Raw genomic sequence first — 20,882 nt, 5'->3', positions numbered from 1 at the left:
GAGAAAAAGTAAACAAACAAATATATATATATATATATATATATATATATATATATATATATATATATATATATATATATAAAGGAAGAGAGCATCCAAATGCATAACCAAATGTACCAATGACAATAATCTCTAAATAGTAAACTAAGATAAACATAAAAGCAGAAAGAAATTAGATGCAGAAAGAAAATCCCAAGTCTACAGTTGCTCCCAGAGTCCACCACCTCAATTTTTGGGTGATTTTTTTCTATTCAGGTATTCCAGAGATACAGGGTACATATAGTTGATTGTGGAGATTTAATCCACTGCTTTTGAGGCTGCTGGGAGAGGTTTCCCTTTCTCTTCTTTGTTTGCCTAGCTCCTGTGCTTCAGCTTTGGATTTGGCCCCACCTCTGCATGCTCGCCTGGGGTGTCTGTTCCCTGCCCAGACAGGACGGAGTTAAAATAGCAGCTGCTTAGGGGGTTCTGGCTCACTCTGGCTCTGGAGAGGGAGGGTAGGGAATGCGGGGTGAGCCTGTGGTGGCAGAGGCCACTGTGACGTTGCAACAGCCTGAGGTGCCCCGTGTGTTCTCCTGGAGATGTTGTCCCTGGATCATGGGACCCTGGCAGTGGCGGGCTGCACAGGCTCCCAGGGTGTGGTGTGGTTAGTGACCTGTGCTTGCACATAGGCTTCTTGGTGGTGGCGACAGCAGCGTTAGCGTTTCATGCCCGTCTCTGGGGTCTGAGCTGACAGCCGCGGCTCGCACCCGTCTCTGGAGCTCCCTTTAGTGGTGCTCTGCCTTCTGTGGACACATAGGGTGGGAATCCCCTTTCCTCGTGCACCCCGAAACAATGGTCTCTTGCCTCTTAGGCATCCAGACTTTTCCCCAGACTCCCTCCTGGCTAGCTGTGGTGCACTAGCCCTCTCAGGCTGTCTTCATGCAGCCAACCCCAGTTCTCTCCCTGGGATCTGACCTTTGAAGCCCTAGCCTCAGCTCCCAGCCCCCACCCACACTGGCGGATGAGCAGACAAGCCCCTCAAGCTGGTGAGTGCTGGTTGGCACTTTTCCCCCGTGTGGGAATCTCTCCACTTTGCCCTCTGCACACCTGTTGCTGTGCTCTCCTCCATGCTTCAAACTTCCCCCCCACTCGACCACCCACCGTCTCCACCAGTGAAGGGGCTTCCTAGTGTGTGGAAACTTTTCCTGCTTCACAGCTCCCTCCCAGAGGTGCAGGTCCCATCCCTATTCTTTTGTCTCTGTTTCTTCATTTTTTCTTCACTCTACCCAGGTATGTGGGGAGTTTCTTGCCTTTTGGGAAGTCTGAGGTCTTCTGCCAGTGTGCAGTAGGTGTTCTGTAGGAGCTGTTCCACATTCAATGTATTTTTGATGTATCTGTGAGGAGGAAGTTGATCTCTGCCACCTTGAAGGTCTCCCAATTTTACTGCTTTTGTCTTTTAATGTTCATACTAGATTTTGTTCATGGTTGATTTACTATCTTTACTGTATATTTGCCTATATCAATGAGCTTTTTCCTTTTGCCATTTTCATATTTATAGTTGTGACCTTTTCTTTTTCACTTAGAGAAGTTTGTTTAACATTTCCTTCAAAGCCCCTCTCGTGGTGCTGAACTCTTTTAGCTATTGCTTATCTGTAAAACTTTTGATCTCTCCATCAAACCTGAATGAAAGGCTTGCTGGAGACAATAATCTTGGTTGTAGGTTTTTCCCTTTCATCACTTTAAATATATTGTGCCACTTTTTTCTGCCCTGTGGTATTTCTGCTGGAAAGTCAGCACTTATCATTGTGAGAGTTCCCTTGTTGATAACTTGTTGCTTTTCCCTTACTGCTTTAATGTTCTCTCTTTATCTGTAATTTTTGCTATTTTATATTTTTAAATATTTGTTTATTTATTATTTTTATTTGGTTACGCTGGGTCTTAGTTGCGGCAGGAGGGCTCCTTTGTTGTGGCTTGCTGGGTCCTTAGTTGCAGCTCACCCGCTCTTTAGTTGTGGCATGTGAACTCTTAGTTGTGGCCTGCATGTGGGATCTAGTTCCCTGACCAGGGTTCGAACCCAGGCCCCCTGTATTGGGAGCATGGAGTCTTAACAACTGCACCACCAGGGAAGTCCCAATTTTTGCTATTTTAATTATAGTGTGTCTTGGTGCTCCTCTTTGGATTGATCCTCTTTGAGACTCTGTTCTTCCTGAACCTTGATGTCTGTTTCCTTTTCCAGGTCAGGCAAGTTTTCAGCCATTATGTCTTCAAATATGTTTTATGCCTCTTTCTCACTCTTTCTCTTCTGGGACACCTATAATGCAAATGTTAGTACACTCTTTGTTGTCTCACAGGTCTTTTAAATTTATTTTTATCTTCTCATTTATTTTTATCTTCTTTTTTTCTGTTCAGCATCAGTGATTTCCACTATTCTGTCTTCCAGCTCACTAATTCGCTCCTCTGTATAATTTAATCTACTGTTCATTCTGTTAGTGTAATTTTTATTTCAGTTATTGTATTTTGCATCTCTCTTTAGTTCTTCTTATAACTTCTCAGTCTGTTCTGTTCATCCACCCTTCTCCCAAGTTCTTTGATCATCTTTATGATCATTACCCTGAGCTCTTTATTGGGTAGATTGCTTATCTTCACTTCACTTAGTTCTTCTGGGGTTTTATCTTGATCCTTCATTTGGAACATGTTCCTCTGTCGCCTCATTTTGTCTAATTTGCTATTTTTATTTCTATGTCTTTGGTAGGTTGGTTACATTTCCTGCCCTTGGAGAAGTGGCCTTTTGTATGAGACATCCTGTGCATCCCAACAGTGTACTACTCTCTGGTCACCAGAGCTGTATGCTCTAGTGGTGCCCCCTATGAAAGCTGTGTGAGTCCTTCTGTTGTAGTGGGCTGACTACTATGGGAAGTCTGGTAGGCATGGCTGGCCACTGGTCTGTGGAAGCTGTTGGCTGGTGGTGAGTGGGGTCAGGTCATGAGGCACTGGCTGTGGAACCCTGGGGTTTCCAGTGCTAGTGATGGCCCACTGGTGGGCAGGGCTGGGTCTCTGGCTACAGGGCCCTGAGAATCCTGGAATTGATGTCATACCTGATGGTGGGTGGGGGCTGGTTCTTTTTATGGCTTGCTGTGTGGTCGGGGGCATCCTGAACATGGCTTGTTTCTTTATCATCTTTATAGGACATTTCATGGAGCAAAAGTTTTTAATTTTGATGAAGTTCTTAGATTTTTTAATATCAGTAATATGTTATATTTGTCTTTTAGTGGTTGCATTGTATTCAGTTGTAATGATATATAATAATTTACTTGATTGGTCCTTTATCTAGGCATATTTAGTTATTTTCAATAATTTACAATTAAAAACAGTGCCACAATGATTTTCTGGGGATACTCAACTTTGTGTATGTGTGCAAATATATCCTTAGGATAAATTCCTGGATGTGGTATTGACTGGATCATAAGGTGTGTGTATTTTAATTTCCCATCAACTACAATGCAACAGTTTACATCTTTACTAGCAGGGTGTGAGAATGCTTTTTATCCTATACTCTCATTAACATTATATGCTTCACATTAAAAATCAGACAAAAAACTTTGATGACCTGAGAGGTAAAAAAAAGTATATATATAAATGACTTTTTATCTTATTTCTTCAATTACGAGTGATATTGAGCATAGATTCATATGTAAGCCTTCCTTCTATTGGCCATGAACTGTTCCCGTCATTTGACAGTTTTTCTGTTGAGTTGGTAGTTATTTCTTAGTGAAGAGCTTTCAACATTAAAAAAGGAAACAGTCCCTTTCCATATGCAAATATATTTCCTGTTTTACCCTGTTTGTAGTATTTTTGCCATGGAAAAATTTTACATCTTTTTGGTCAAATTCTTCAGTTCTTCTACTGTGATTTCTGGATTTGTAACTTATGTAGAAAGGAAAAAGTGTTTTAAAACATATGATATAATCTATAACACCAGTTTAGGTGGAATAAACCTTTTATAGTCCAAGTGTTTTTCGAAGAATCTCAGGCCCTACTCAAGGCCACCTTGCATCTACACTTTACCAAGACCCCTTGATGGTTCATATGCACTTTAACATTAGAGAAGCACTGGTGTAGGTTGTATATGTTTGCATTTTTCCCTTTATTAAACAGTGGTCAGACCCTGCAAAATAGATGAAAGAGCACATTTTCAGCTCAAAAAGTTTTCACTAGGTGGCGCATGGAGAATTTTAAATAATAGTTAAGATTAAAAGATTGTGAATTCAGCGAATTGTGAAAAGCAGACTTGACCTATTGGGACCATTCAGAGTGTTGAAAGAGGTTAAGACAGAAGTTAAGAGAGAGCTAATCCAGGTCTGTGCCTTGTTCTGTGATCTGGTTTTATTCTCTTCTGGTCATTGGTTTGAAAGTTCTCTCACTGGCTGAACCTGATGGTTTCTTCCTAATAACTCTACAGAGGTTTGTGGAACCTGACTGGTTGCTATCAACTTCCAGAAATGGGGATTTTGACTTTCTGTGATGGAATCACCCTCCTTAGTAATGACCAATCCAAAACCCACCTAGCGCTGGCGGTTGGCTCATGCTGCCTGGACTACCCTGGACTGTCACAAACACTACCGTTGTATTTACTTTGCCCCCTCCTTTTCTCACTCAGAGCCTAAGGGGCAAAAATAGGGGAAGTGATTAGTGGCAGCCCTCCTCCAGCAAGAAGAATAAATCAGGAATTATCTCCCAGTCAGGCACTTCCCTTTCCCCTCATCAGCTAGTCACTTAACACTATAGAGGGAAAATGCTGTCTTTGTCCTCAGACTATTTTTGTGAGCAAGTACCCTTTCAAAATATGTACAATTGATTTAATGAGGTCTTGATGAGTCAACAGATTCCTGAACCTTCAGACTTCAGGATGCTGGTCTTTTTTGGGGACACATATTTCACAACTGCCTTTAATCACTCACTATAGTGTTCCAAACACTTAGGGCCAGCCAGGGGAGTTGCCTATTTTCTTTGGGAATTGAGTGCCTGCTTATCAGGAAGCCCAAGTGAATGTGAGGCTGGCTTCTGTTTAGTAAAAGTGTGGCACACAAATGGGGACTGTGGACAGAAGTGACTGCCAGCTTCCTTGATCCAAGTTCTGTAGTTGACTCTATAGAGACAGACCAAAGCACAGTCAAGGGATGTGGGCTCTCTACCTATCTTCCTTGGTTTTACTTTCTCTGCTCTCAGGTCTTCATCATTGTAGCCACAATGCTGTTAGGAGGACAAAAAAGGCAGGAGGTGGTGGTGGGGGCAGTGCAGACTGTAGTGATTTTCAGAGTGTGGTCTCCAGACCAGCCATAAGATCACCTACTGAATCCCAAAGTCTAAAGTGGGGCCCAACAACTGGTATTTTAACAAGCCCTCTAGGTAATTTTGATGCACACTATCATTTGAGAACCACTGTTTTAGAAAGTCCGTGCTACTAAAAGGAAGTCTATGGACCAGTGTCTTTGGGAGCTTCTTAGAAATGCAGACTCTCAGGCCCCACTCTCCTGAGATTCTAATGTAATTGGTCTGGGATAAAGGAGCCTAATTATCGGTAATTTTAAAAGTTTCTCAAATGATTCTAATTGTGAATTGTTATGGATTGAATGTTTGTGTCCCCTCCAAATTCATGTTGAAATCCTAATACCCAATGTTTGGAGGTGGGGCCTTTGGGAGGTAATCAGGGTTAGATTAAGTCATGAGGGTGGGAGCCTGATGATGAAATCAGTGTCCTTATAAAAAGAAGAGTAGACAGGAGATCTCTCTCTCCTTGCATACACATACCAAGAACAGGCCATGTGAGGACATAACCAGGAAGAGAGCCCTCACCAAGAACTCCACCGTGCTGGCACCCTGATCTTCCAGGCTCCAGAACTGTGAGAAGTAAATGTTTGTTGTTTAGGCCACCCAATCTATGGTATTTTATTATAGCAGCCAAACTGACTAAGGCATGCATCTAAGATTAAGAATTACTTCTCTAAGGAAGAAATTGTTAAGTACATTTTATGTTTTCTGGGATAAAATGTGGTCCCTTCCACACAGATATTAAAAGATGTAAATGATTTTCCTTTGCAGATTTACTGGAGCTCAGAAGAGCTCAGTTATTACACCTTTATCCAAAGAGAGGTAAGTTTCACAGTTTCAGCAGTAGAAGATGGCCCAGAGGATATAGGCCAGGTGTTAAAATTGGCGTAACATCAGTCAATGAAACTTTCAGGTTCCCACGAGGGAATGAAGCAAAGAACTAAGATCTAGTTACTACCAGTGAGGTGAAGGCCATGAAAAAACAAAATGAGGAATAAGAAAAAGAGGGCCTGGCAGCCTAGATCCAACTCCAAGCCAGCCCAGGATCATCAGCCCAGAGGCTGCAACCAAGGAGAAAGGTGGGCAGGTCTCACCATGAGAGGTGATGGGAGTCCACCTGGACTCTGCCCGAGGCCCGGCTAAGGTTAGCTGGTAGAGATGCCCAGCTCGGGGAGAGGAGAAGGCAGTATTTGGGAATGCTTCTCTTCTTTGGATGATGCAAGGCAGTGAGTTGGCTTTTAATATTCCCCAAACCACCACTGGGATCCCAGGCTTGTGTCTTATGGAATAAATGCAGGGAAAATGAAGATCTAAACAAGATCATAAAAGTATGACTGCAAGATCATTTCTTTCAATCCAGTGCATATTCCTTGAGGCCTCTTAGGTATTAGACACTATAGTAAATATTAAGATTCCTAAGGCATGGTCCTTACATTTAAGAAGGGAGTCATTTAAGACTAAAACAACATCAACAACAACAAAAAAGAAGTTGGAGAGGTGAAAAATGTTATACAGGAAAGTGCTGTAGTAAAAAGAACACAGAACCACTAGCCAGGGTAGCTGAATATGAATTCCATCTTTGTTAGCAACTCATGTGTATCTTAATTTTTGTCTGCATAAAATGGACTTATTACCACCAACATTTTCTTTCTTACCTCCCAGGGTCATCTTGAGAACAAAATAAGATCATGGATGTGAAAATAGTTAGTGAAATACAAAATTTAATCATCATTATTGTCATACTTTTCTTATGCAGTTCTGTACAAATAACTTGCAAACCAACATTTTTAGTTATTTTTGAATTACTGTAAAATAAGGGAGCCCCTTGTCAAGAGTCTGAAGAGTTGAGATGTTTGGGTTCCCCAGAGCCTCTTTCACAATTGCATTCAACAGGAGTGTTTTCATGGAAGGATGCAGGCACCATCAGGTCCAGCATAGCCTGGGTTACAGTGTTTGGTCACTTGGTGTGTTGTAGCATTGCTTAACAGGGAAGGTACTGTGTTCTTTCCTTTTCCTTTACACACATTGAAAAATAAACCACAGCAATCATGAAATCAGAACTTTGGTGAAACATATTGCAGAAGAACCAGGAAACATGTTGCAATGGAGCCTGCTGGGTGCTGCTGCTGGTTGTGAGGTGAACAGGAGAATCAGGTACTTATAGGTAAATAGAAAATGTGTACAAGGGAGTAATGTTTTGCTTTGTTTTGAGTGGTGGTCAGTACAGGACATAAGAGTGTTAGAACATTCATTTCCATGAGAACATTGAAAATGTGACTATATGAGACAGGATCTGAGTTCTGACATTTATCATGTGACCTTGGGCAAGAAAAATAATCTCTCTAAATCCCATTTCTTCATTTATAAAATGCAACAATACCCACCCTTATAGGATTGTTATGAGGATAAAAGAGATACCATAAAGTAACTATCATTATTGTGTTTAATAAATGGTCAATATCACTATGATTATTTAGAGAGTCCTTATAGAAATAGCTGCAGATAAACTATCTTTAACAGTGAAGACAAGGGCTTAAAAATGGAGCACTCTTTTTCCACTTGAAAAACTCTTTATCTGCTTCAAACAAGGTAGGTACTCCATTCTGATATCATGCTGTTCTTGCCGCCAGGAGTCAGGTCTGAGAGCAGGATGCTTTCCTAATTTGAATGCAATAACTGAGGTGGAAAATGATCAAGTGAGGTTTTCTTAGAAATGTTGCCACTAATTTTAAATTCTTGCATTGATTCTTTTTGTTGTTTCTTAAAACAGGTTCCATTCTTATAGAAAAAGAAAAAATGTCAATGTTTATAATGCTTATTAAAATAAAGTCACAATAGCCCACAAGGCCAGAAACTCAGCTTGCAGACCATTTGGCAACAAGGTGAGGCAGAGTCCTCCTACAAACACAGACAGTAGGTCTCTCCTCAAATGGCATGACGGAAGCTTTCTCATTTCGTAAATTTTTCCTCATTGATAAAATGTGTGAGATATCTATAAAATATACATATAAAACTATGACATACATTGTTGATGTGAACATGAATGCATACCCAACAGGAAGAACGTGCCCACGTACATAAATAGAACTGCTGTGGGGATCAAAATGCCCAACACAATTTATCTTTAATCTGTCAGTGACTAGGGATCAGGTCTCAGTTTCTTCTTGTCTTTATCTGGGCCACTACCTAGGTGACCTAATCTGATCCTGTGTCTACACAGTAACCCCCAGATGGATCCCGCCATGCTCAGCCTTTCCTCCCAACTTCAGACCTGTGTATCCTACTGCTGACTAGACATCTTGATTTTCTCCTCAGAGTTGTTGCTTCCACAGACTTGGTCACCTCAGTGAATGGACACTCCATTCTTCCAGTTGTTCAGAAACAAAGTTGGGTTATACTTGACTCCTCTCTTCATATCACACCATTCATCCAATCAATTAGCAAATTCTGTGGTTCCCACCTTCAAAGTACATCCTCAGGTTTCTCACTGCTACCACCACCATCTGCTGTTGCAGATATACACATCCTGTTTCTGCTCTTTTGCCCCTACAGTTTATCGTCCTTAGAGCAGCCAGTGATTCTTTTAAAATACAAATCGAATAATTATGTTGTTTCTCTTCTTAAATCTCTCTAGAATCTAAGGTCTTTATAAAGACCTGTATCGCTCTACACGATCTGTGTCCCTGCCATTTCTCCAATTTCATCTCCTCCCTCCAACCCTGCCTCAATTCTCCCTAGGTCACCAGTGCCTCTTCACAGTCCTGCAGCTAAGCCTCAGAGCCTTTGCCTCGAACTGTTCCTCTTGGGGTGCTGTGTTCCCCAAGTTGGTTTGCTTGCTCACTTACTTCAGATATAGGTCTCAGGTCTTCACCAAGAGCTCTGTGTAATTCTCTAAACACCTCACGTCTGTCACGCTCTCTATCTCCTGTCTCAAAGTATTAAGTCACGTGTCAACCGGAAAACAGAAATCACTTTGAGTGTTTTAAAAAGGAGGGATTTAATGCAGGAAATTAGTTCTGTGAGTGAGGGCTGAGAAGCCAGAGGAGATAAAGAAACAATCCAGGAGTTAGAAACAGTAGGAAATCGCTAGTCCCCGTCCTCTCATGGAGGTGGGAGAAAGCCACCCATATCACCTGGCAGAGGCAGGCAACACAGTGGTTGTAGCAGAGCTGGAGCAATGGGGAGACAGCCACCACTACCGATGCTGGCTTCTCCCTTCTTCTGCCCTCTGGGCTCTCAGTACCTCTCATTGGATGAACTCATTGAGGCCTGTGCTGAGCCTGCAGGGGGCAGCACCCACCATCTTGCCCTGAGCAAAGGAACCAACTACAAGGCAAACAGGCCCAGCCCCAGCACAATCTGCTCTCTGCTTTTCCTCAGAGCATTTATCATCCTTGAAATATGTACACTTTTTTGTTTATTTGTAGTTTCTCTACTTTGACTGGAATATGGTGTCCCTGAAGGCAGGGGCTTTGCTGTTTTGTTCACTGTTATACCCCCAGCTCCTAAAACAGTGCCTGGCACATAGTAGGCAGTGAATAAATATTTGATGAATGAGAGAATATGTCTCAACAGACAGTGCACCTGACTTATAGCAGGCATTAAACACATATTGAATAATTGAGACTGATTAACAATTATAATATCAAGGTAACTGTTATGTGAAAAATAACAATGTACCAAGCTACATGAAATCCATCTTAACAGATTTTATAATGCAAGACTCCTGAGAAGAACACATTCATATGAAGAACCTTATAATTTATGATGCATTTTCATATGTGATTCCTTCGAATCCCTTGTATCATATTTCCTGAAGCTTTTAGACTCATTTAGTTTCCATTTCATCTTCATGAATTTGTCATTTGAAATACTTTCTATTTGATTCTTTTTGCTTCTAAGTTTTAAAAATAGTTCAGGAAACCTGAAATTCTAAATTCAGTGTATCAAAACAATAAAGCAAACTTTGAAGATAAATGCTTCTATTTGTTGCTGGTAAAATTGAGCACTGTAATTTATTAAAAAATGGAAAAAAATCATTAATTTGTCAAATCTCAGGATTAAAACCAAATTTGACCTTATTGTCAATTAAGCAATAAATACTGCATGAAACTATAAATAGTAGTCGGACAGAAACACTTCTCTGTTCTGGAAACTTATCACTGTAAAGAGGTCTTAAATTCATTGTTGACTGTCTTGTTTGTATTTGTTTGATGCTCCTAGAGATCAAATTCTAAATCTAAGTGATTCAAAGTGGATTTTTATTTTCATGTGGAAACTTCGGATAGACTAGTATTGGGTAGTGAGTGAATAAAGACCCCAAATTTATGATATTATGACAATTTAAGTATGTTGAAGATATTTCTTAGGTGCTGATCTTCATTTTTAAGATTCTCTATATGTGAAGACAAACAAGGGGCTGAATTTCAAGCCCAAATGTATGTCATGTGTTCACGGGACTTCCCTGGTGGTCCAGTGGCTAAGAATCTGCCTTCCAATGCAGGGGACATGGGTTTGATCCCTGGGTGGGGAACTAAGATGCCACATGCTGTGGGGCAATTAAGCCTGCATGCCACAACTAGAGAGCCCGTGAGCTGCAACTACTGAGCCCACATGCTCTGAAGCCCATGTGAAGACCCAGAACAGCCTAAATATATATATATATGTATATATGTCATGTGTTCAAAAAAACTGCAAGACCAAAACCCAAAACAACAATAAATCATGCTGTTTTCCTCTGGGACAAATGGTTAATTCAGGTGAGAGTCTTAGGAGAGTCCATCCATGGTAAATAATAGAAAGGTTATGATGAGTTTCTCTCCTTGTCCCGGGGCAAGAAGAATTCAATACATTCTCTGTGTGTGAATTTATTTGTTCCATCTCAGCTGCTCATATCTCCAAAATGAATAATATTTGTTGACATAGTCTTGTTCATGCTTGTTTTTAAAGTTGTTTCTTTCTTTCAGGACATGATCACAGGTCCTTGAGAAAACAAAGTTTGCTGTTCCAGTTAATTTGTTCCCAGTATGTGTGTGGTACAGCAGGCTTCTAGTTTTTCCAACTGTTTGTACTTTTGGATAAACTGTTTAACTTACCTAATTACAGTAATGATGGCTCACACTTATCTGACACTATGCCTTAAGTGCTGATTCTACGAGCCATATGTGACCAGTTGTTCAGTGTCTGGGTTTCTTACCATCCTCCTTTCACAAATGGAGAACCCAAGGCACAGAGAGGTCAGTAATTTGCCCAAGGTCCCACAGCTGTTAAATGGAGGAAGCCTAAGCAGACTGCAAGCCTAAGCAGTCTGGCTCCCAAGCCCATACTCATCCCAGCCTCCAGGCTAGCAAAAGGAAACTAAAACGTCTTCTTTATGAAGCAAGGTCAAAGTGTATTTTGGTATTCTTCTCTGGGAGAAAAAATAAGCTGCTTTTCCAAGAAAAGGGAGGCCCTGATGGCATGTTCAAGAAACAGTAAACAAAGTTACAACTTAACTGCTTTATGTTTAAAAAGAAAAATAAATAAGGAGGAACTTGGGTTCCTCATAGAGGGCAAAGCAGGGAGGTGGTCAGACAGGGGAGACCGAGGGTGGAGTCCAGGGCAGAAGTGACTGGAGAGATGACTGAGCGTTGGGTTGGCTAAAGGACATTAAGAATAAGAACGCTTTCCCCCAACTGCTTGGTGGAGGGCCTTAGAAAACTCCATAGGATTTTTGAAGTCAAGTTCATTTAAATATCAAAGGATGAGTGATATCACCTGACCTATGGGTTATACTTATAAATCTTTAACATTGCTCTAATAGTCAACACAGGTTCCTTGGAAAACTGTTTTTAGATATTCCACTGGGTTGAAAATAGGATTATTCTTATAGTTGTATCAAATTTTTTCTTGAAAATCAAGGAGACAGTAACTGCCCATAAGCAAATCTGAGTGCAATTTCAGATGCTCTCCAAATATCACAGGTATTTATGCCACAGACTGAGAATAGATGTCAGGAAACAAAACAAGACTGATCAACATTTGAAAATCTACTTCATGTTAAGTACTAACTTGCACTACTTTTTCTAATAAGCAATGTTGAAGTAGAATTAATGTACAATAAAATTCACTAATTTTAGGTGTACAGTCTTAAAAAATATATATTCAGTAGTGTCACCACCACCATAATCATGATATTGAACATTTCCATCACACATGTTCCTTTGTAGTCAGTCCCTTCCTCCACTTCAGGCCCCTGGCAACCAGCCATCTGTTTTCTATCATTATAGTTTTGCCTTTATAATTTTTCATATAAATGAAATCATATGATATGTGGTCTTTTGTGTCTGTCTTCTTTCATTTAACATAATGCTTTTGAGATGCATGCATATTGTTGCATGTATCATTCATTTGTTACTTTTTACTGCTGAGTAGTTGTCCGTGGGATGTACCACAGTTTATCCATTCACTAATTCATAGACATTTGGGTTGTTTCCAGGTTTTATATATCATAAATAAAGCTATCATGAACATTTATGTGCAACCAGTTATGTGACTATGTTTTCATTTTTCTTGGATAAACGTTTAGGAGTGAGGTCATTGCGTCATGTGACATGTATATGTTTAATTTTATAAGAAACAGCCAGACTATTTTCCAAAATGCCTGCATCATTTTTCATTCTCACCAATGCTCTAAGAGAGTTCCAGTTACTCTACTACATCTTGTCAACATTTGGTATTTTCAGTCTTTTAAACATTCTGGTGGGTATGTAGTAGTATCCCATTGTGGTTTTAATTAGAATTTTCCTAATGGTTAAGATGTTGAATATCGTTTCATGTGTTTGTTTGCCACTCATATAGCAAATATTTTAGCCATTTAAAAAACTGAGCTGTTTGTCTTCTTATTTTCAAGTTAGAAGCATTCTTTATATATTCAGGATAGAAGTACTTTATCACATTTATATTTTTTGAAAATATTTACTCCCAAAGTGTGGCTTTTCCTTCTTTTTTGAAAAGCAAGGTTTTTGTGTGTGTGTGTGTGGTACGCGGGCCTCTCATTGTTGTGGCCTCTCCCGTTGTGGAGCACAGGCTCCAGTCGCGCAGGCTCAGCGGCCATGGCTCACGGGTGGAGCCGCTCCACGGCATGTGGGATATTCCCGGACTGGGGCACGAACCCGTGTCCCCTGCATCGGCAGGCGGACTCTTAACCACTGCACCACCAGGAAAGCCCTGAAAAGCAAGGCTTTTAAATGTTGATGAAGTTTAATTCATCAATTTTTTCTTTTATGGTTCACACTTTTTATGTCCTATCTAAAAATCTTTGCTTGATCCAAGATCACAACATTTAAAAAAATATTTTCTTCTAGAAGTTTTATAGTTTTAATTCTTCTATTTAGAGGTCTATGACCCATTTTTAGTTAGTTTTTGTGAACAGTGTGAGTTAAGAATTGAAGTTTCCTTTTTTTTAACATGTTTGTATATTTGATTATTTCAGCAGTATTTTTTTTGAAAGATGCACCTACTATCTCCTACATGCTATGTATTAAGCTGCACTTCTTAAAATTTACTTTCTGCTTCAAAGATGAAATCACTCTTTTCTATATCCCTTTCTTTTTCTGTTTTTCATGTGATTCATTTTATTGTGGTATTTACTTATTTTTTAACATCTTTATTGGAGTATAACTGCTTTACAATGGTGTGTTAGTTTCTGCTTTATAACAAATTGAATCAGCTATACATATACATATATCCCCATATCTCTTCCCTCTTGTGTCTCCCTCCCTCCCACCCTCCCTATCCCACCCCTCTAGGTGGTCACAAAGCACCGAGCGGATCTCCCTGTGCTATGAGGCTGCTTACCACTAGCTATCAGTTTTACATTTGGTAGTGTATATATGTCCATGCCATGCTCTCACGTCATCCCAGCTTACGCTTCCCCTTCCCTGCGTCCTCAAGTCCATTCTCTAAATCTGTGTCTTTATTGCTGTCTTGCGCCTAAGTTCTTCAGAACCATTTTTTTTCCTTTAGATTCCATATATATGTGTTAGCATACGGTATTTGTCTCTCTCTTTCTGACTTACTTCACTCTGTATGACAGACTCTAGGTCCATCCACCTCACAACAACTAGTTCAATTTCATTTCTTTTTATGGCCGAGTAATATTCCATTGTATACGTGTGCCACATCTTCTTTATCATTCATCTGTCGATGGACACTTAGGTTGCTTCCATGTCCTAGCTATTGTAAATAGTGCTGCAATGAACATTGTGCTACATGTCTTTTTTGAATTATGGTCTTCTCAGGGTATATGCCCAGTAATGGGATTGCTGGGTTGAATGGTAGTTCTATTTTTAGTTTTTTAAGGAACCTCCATACTGTTCTCCATAGTGGCTGTATCAATTTAAATTCCCAAAAACAGTGTAAGAGGGTTCCTTTTTCTTCACACCCTCTCCAGCATTTATTGTTTGAAGATTTTTTGATGATGGCCATTCTGACCAGTATGAGGTGATATCACATTGTAGTTTTGATTTACATTTCTCTAATGATTAATGATGTTGAGCATCCTTTCATGTGTTTGTTGGCAATCTGTATATCTTCTTTAGAGAAATGTCTATTTAGGTCTTCTGCCCATTTTTGGATTGGGTTGTTTGTTTTTTTGATATTGAGCTGTATGAGCTGCTTGTATATTTTGGAGTTTAATCCTTTGTCAGTTGCTTCACTTGAAAATATTTTCTCCCATTCTGAGGGTTGTCTTTTGGTCTTGTTTATGGTTTCCTTTGCTGTGCAAAACCTTTTAAGTTTCATTAGGTCCCATTTGTCTGTTTTTGTTCTTATTTCCATTTTCTAGGTGGTGGGTCAAAAAGGATCTTGCTGTGATTTATGTCATAGAGCTTTCTGCCTATGTTTTCCTCTAAGAGTTAGACAGTGTCTGGCCTTACGTTTAGGTCTTTAATCCATTTTGAGTTTATTTTTGTGTATGGTGTTAGGGAGTGTTCTAATTTCATTCTTTTACATGTAGCTGTCCAGGTTTCCCAACACCACTTATTGAAGAGGCTGTCTTTTCTCTGTTGTATTTTCTGTCCTCCTTTATCAAAAATAAGGTGACCATATGTACGTGGGTTTATCTCTGGGCTGTCTATCCTGTTCCATTGATCTGTATTTCTGTTTTTGTGCCAGTACCATACTGTCTTGATTACTATAGCTTTGTAGTATAGTCTAAAGTCAGGGAGCCTGATTCCTCCAGCTCTGTTTATCTTTCTCAAAGTTGCTTTTGCTATTCGGGTTCTTTTGTGTTTCCATGCAAATTGTGAGGTTTTTTGTTCTAGTTCTGTGAAAAATGCCATTGGTAGTTTGATAGGGATTGCGTTGAATCTGTAGATTGCTTTTGGTAGTATAATCATTTTCACAATATTGATTCTTCCAATCAATGAACATGGTATATCTCTCCATCTGTTTTCTTTCATCACTGTCTTATAGTTTTCTGCATACAGGTCTTTTTTCTCCTTAGGTAGGTTTACTCCTAGGTATTTTATTCTTTTTGTTGCAATGGTAAATGGGAGTGTTTCCTTCATTTCACTTTCAGATTTTTCATCCTTAGTGTATAGGAATGCAAGAGATTACTGTGCATCAATTTTGTATCCAGCTACTTTACCAAATTCATTGATTAGCTCTAGTAGTTTACTGGTAGCATCTGTAGGATTCTCTATTAGAATATTATGTCATCTGCAAACAGTGACTGTTTTATGTCTTCATTTCCAATTTGTGTTCCTTTTATTTCTTTTTCTTCTCTGATTGCTGTGGCTAAAACTTCCAAAACAATGTTGAATAATAGTGGTGAGAGTGGGCAACCTTGTCTTGTTCCTAATCTTAGTGGAAATGGTTTCAGATTTTCACAATTGAGGACGATGTTGGCTGTGGGTTTGTCATATACGGCCTTTATTATGTTGAGGTCAGTTACCTCTATGCCTACTTACTGGAGGGTTTTATCATAATTGGGTGTTGAATTTTGTTAAAAAGTGTTTTCTACATCTATTGAGATGATCATATGGTTTTTATTCTTCAATTGTTAATATGGTGTATCACATTGATTGATTTGCATATATTGAAGAATTCTTGCATTCCTGGGCTAAACCCCACTTGATCATGGTGTATGATCCTTTTAATGTGCTCTTGGATTCTGTTTGCAAGTATTTTGTTGAGAATTTTTGCATCTATGTTCATCAGTGATATTGGCCTGTAGTTTTCTTTCCTTGTGACATCTTTGTCTAATTTTGGTATCAGGGTGATGGTGGCCTCATAGAATGAGCTTGGGAGTGCTGCTCCTCTGCTACTTAGAAGAGTTAGAGAAGGATAGGTGTCAGCTCTTCTCTAAATGTTTGATAGGATTCACTTATGAAGCCATCTGGTCCTGGGCTTTTGTTTGTTGGAAGATTTTTAGTCACAGTCTCAATTTCAGTGTCTGTGATTGGTCTGTTCATATGTCCTATTTCTTCCTGGTTCAGTCTCAGACAGTTGTGCTTTTCTAAGAATTTGTCCATTTCTTCCAGATTGTCCATTTTATTGGCATAGAGTTGCTTGTAGTAATCTCTCATGATCCTTTGTATCTCTGCAGTGTCAGTTGTTACTCTTCCTTTCTCATTTCTAATTCTATTGATTTGAGTCTTCTCCCTTTTTTTCTAGATGAGTCTGGTTTATCAATTTTTTTATCTTCTCAAAGAACCAACTTTTAGTTTTATTAATCTTTGTTATCGTTTCCTTCATTTCTTTTTCATTTATTTCTGACTGATTTTTATGATTTCTTTCCTTCTGCTAACTTTGGGGTATTTTTGTTCTTCTTTCTCTAATTGCTTTAGTTGTAAAGTTAGGTTGTTCATTTGAGATGTTTCTTGTATCTTAAGGTAGGATTGTATTGCTATAAACTTCCCTCTTAGAACTGCTTTTGCTGCATCCCATAGGTTTTTGGGTTGTGTTTTCACTGTCATTTTTTTCTAGGTATTTTTTGATTTCCTCTTTGATTTCTTCAATGATCTCTTGGTTATTAAGTAGTGTACTGTTTAACCTCCATGTGTTTGTATTTTTTACAGATATTTTCCTGTAATGGATATCTAGCCTCATAGTGTTGTGGTCGGAAAAGATACTTGATATGATTTCAATTTTCTTAAATTTACCAAGGCTTGGTTTGTGACCCAAGATATGATTTATCCTAGAGGATGTTCCATGAGCACTTGAGAAGAAAGTGTATTCTTTTATTTTTGGATGGAATATTCTATAAATATCAATTAAGTCTATCTTGTTTAATGTATCATTTAAAGCTTGTGTTTCCTTGTTTATTTCATTTTGGTTGATGTGTCCATTGGTGAAAATTGAGTGTTGAAATCCTCTACAATTTATTACTGTCGATTTCCCCTTTGAAGGCTGTTAGCATTTGCCTTATGTATTGAGTTGCTCCTATACTGGATGCATAAATATTTACAATTGTTATATCTGCTTCTTGGATTGATCCCTTGATCATTATGTAGTGTCTTTCTTTTTCTCTTGTAATAGACTTTATTTTAAAGTCTATTTTGTCTGATATGAGAGTTGCTGTTCCAGCTTTATTTTAATTTCCATTTGCATGCAATATCTTTTTCCATCCCCTCAATTTCAGTCTCTATGTGTCCCTGAGTCTGAAGTGGGTCTTTTGTAGACAGCATATATACAGGTCTTGTTTTTGTATCCATTCAGCCAATCTCTGTCTTTTGGTTGTAGCATCTAATCCATTTACATTTAAGGTAAGTTTCTATATGTATGTTCCTATTACCATCTTTGTAATTGTTTTGGGTTTGTTATTGTAGGTCTTTTCCTTCTCTGTGTTTCCTGCCTAGAGAAATTCCTTTAGCATTTTTTTGTAAAGCTGGTTTGGTGGTGCTGAATTCTCTTAGCTTTTGCTTGTTTGTAAAGGTTTTAGTTTCTCCATCAAATCTGAATGAGATCCTTGCTGGGTAGCATAATCTTGGTTGTAGGTTTTTCTCTTTCATCACTTTAAATATGTCCTGCCATTCCCTTCTGGCTTGCAGAGTTTCTGCTGAAAGATCAGCTGTTAACCTTATGGGGATTCCCTTGTATGTTATTTTCTGTTTTTCCCTTGCTGCTTTTAATATTTTTTCTTTGTATTTTATTTTTGATTGTTTGATTAATATGTGTCTTGGTGTGTTTCTCCTTGGATTTATCCTGTGTGGGACTCTCTGAACTTCTTGGACTTGATTGACTATTTCCTTTCCCATATTAGGGAAATTTTTACCTATAATCTCTTCAAATATTTTCTCAGTCCCTTCTTTCTCTCTTCTTCTTCTGGGACCCCTATAATTCGAATGTTGGTGCATTTAGTGTTGTCCCAGAGGTCTCTGAGACTGTCCTCAATTCTTTTCATTCTTTTTCTTTATTCTTCTCTGCAGTAGTGATTTCCACTATTTTATCTTCCAGGTCACTTACCATTCTTCTGTCTCAGTTATTCTGCTACTGATTTCTTCTAGAGAATTTTTAATTTCATTTATTGTGTTGTTCCCCCCCCCCCTTTTTTTTTTTTTTGCTCTTTAGTTCTTCTAGGTCCTTGTTAAACGTTTCTTGTATTTTCTCCATTCTATTTCCTAGATTTTGTGTAATCTGTATCATTATTGCTCTGAATTCTTTTTCAGGTAGACAGCCTATTTCGTCTTCATTTGTTTGGTCTGGTGGGTTTTTACCTTGCTCCTTCATCTGCTGTGTGTTTCTCTGTCTTCTCATTTTGCTTAACTTACTGTGTTTGGTGTCTCCTTTTTTCAGGCTGCAGGTTTGTAGTTCCCGTTGTTTTTGGTGTCTGCCGCCAATGGCTAAAGTTGTTTCAGTGGGTTGTGTAGGCTTCCTTGTTGAGGGGAATAGTGCTGGTGTTCTGGTGGTTGAGGCTGGATCTTATCTTTCTGGTGGGCAGGTCTGCATCTGGTGGTGAGTTTTGGGTTGTCTGTGACCTTATTTTAGGCAGCCTTTCTGCTTGTGGGTGAGGTTGTGTTCCTGTCTTGCTCGTTTGGCATAGGGTGTCCAGCATTGTAGCTTGCTGGTCTTTGAGTGGAGCTGGGCCTTAACGTTGAGATGGAGATCTCTGGGAGATTTTCGGCATTTGATATTACTTGGAGCTGGGAGGTCTCTGGTGAACCAATGTCCTGAACTCAGCTCTCCACCTCAGAGGCACAGGCCTGACACCTGGCTGGAGCACCATGACCCTGTCATTCACATGGCTCAGAATGAAAGGGAGAAAGAAAGAAAAAGAAAGAGAGAAAAAATAAAATAAAATGAAGTTATTAAAATAAAATATAATTATTAAAAGTTAAAAAAATTTAAAAGTAATAAAAAAAGAAAGAAGAGAGCAACCAAACCAAAAATCAAATCCACTACTGATAACAAGCACTAAAAACTATACTGAAACAAACAAACAACAACAATAACAAAAATAAATACAAAACAAAAAAACGGACAGACAGAACCCTAGGACAGATGGTAAAAGCTAAGCTATACAGACAAAGCACACACAGAAGCATACACGTACACACTCACTGATAGGAAAAAAGGAAAACATATATATATATCGTTGCTCCCAAAGTCCACCGCCTCATTTTGGGATGATTCATTGTCTATTCAGGTATTCCACAGATGCAGGGTACATCAAGTTGATTGTGGAGATTTAATCCACTACTCCTGAGGCTGCTGGGAGAAATTTCCCTTTCTCTTCTTTGTTCACACAGCTCCTGGTGTTCAGCTTTGGATTTGGCCTCACCTCTGCATGTAGGTCGCCTGAGGACATCTGTTCCCATTCAGACAGGATGGGGTTATAGTAGCAGTTGATTGGGGTGCTCTGACTCACTCAAGCTGGGGGGATGGAGGGGTACGGAATGTGGGGTAAGCCTGCAGTGGCAGAGGCCAGTGTGAAGTTGCAACAGCCTGAGGTGTGCTGTTTGTTCTCCAGGGGAAGTTGTACCTGGATTATGGGACCCTGGACGTGGCAGGCTGCGTAGGCTCCCAGGAGGGGACGTGTGGATAGTGATCTGTGCTTGCTCACATGCTTCTTGGTGGTGCAGCAGCAGCCTTAGCATCTCATGCCCGTCTCTGGGGTCTGCGCTGATAGCCGCAGCTCGCACCCGTCTCTGGAGCTCATTTAGATGACACTTTTAATACCCTCTCCTTGCACACCGTGAAACAAAGAGGCAAGAAAAAGTCTTGCCTCTCAGGCAGTTCCAGACTTTTTCCTGGACTCCCTCCCGGCTAGCTGTGGCGCACTAGCCCCTTTCAAGCTGTGTTCACGCAGCCAACCCCAGTTCTCTCCCTGGGATCTGACCTCCGAAACCAGAGCCTCAGCTCCCAGCCCCCACCTGCCCTGGTGAGTGAGCAGACAAGCCTCTCGGGCTGATGAGCACTGGTCAGCAGCGATCCTCTGTGCAGGGATCTCACTGCTTTGCCCTCTGCAGCCCTGTTGCTGCACTCTCCTCTGTGGCTCTGAAGCTTCCCCGCCTCCATCTCCAACCGTGAAGGGGTTTCCTAGTGTGTGGAAACCTTTCCTCTTTCACAGCTCTCTCCCACTGGCGCCACTC

The sequence above is a fragment of the Phocoena sinus genome, chromosome 8 (genome assembly GCF_008692025.1).
Source record: "Phocoena sinus isolate mPhoSin1 chromosome 8, mPhoSin1.pri, whole genome shotgun sequence".
Taxonomy (NCBI): domain Eukaryota; kingdom Metazoa; phylum Chordata; class Mammalia; order Artiodactyla; family Phocoenidae; genus Phocoena; species Phocoena sinus.
This window is presented reverse-complemented; position numbering follows the sequence as displayed.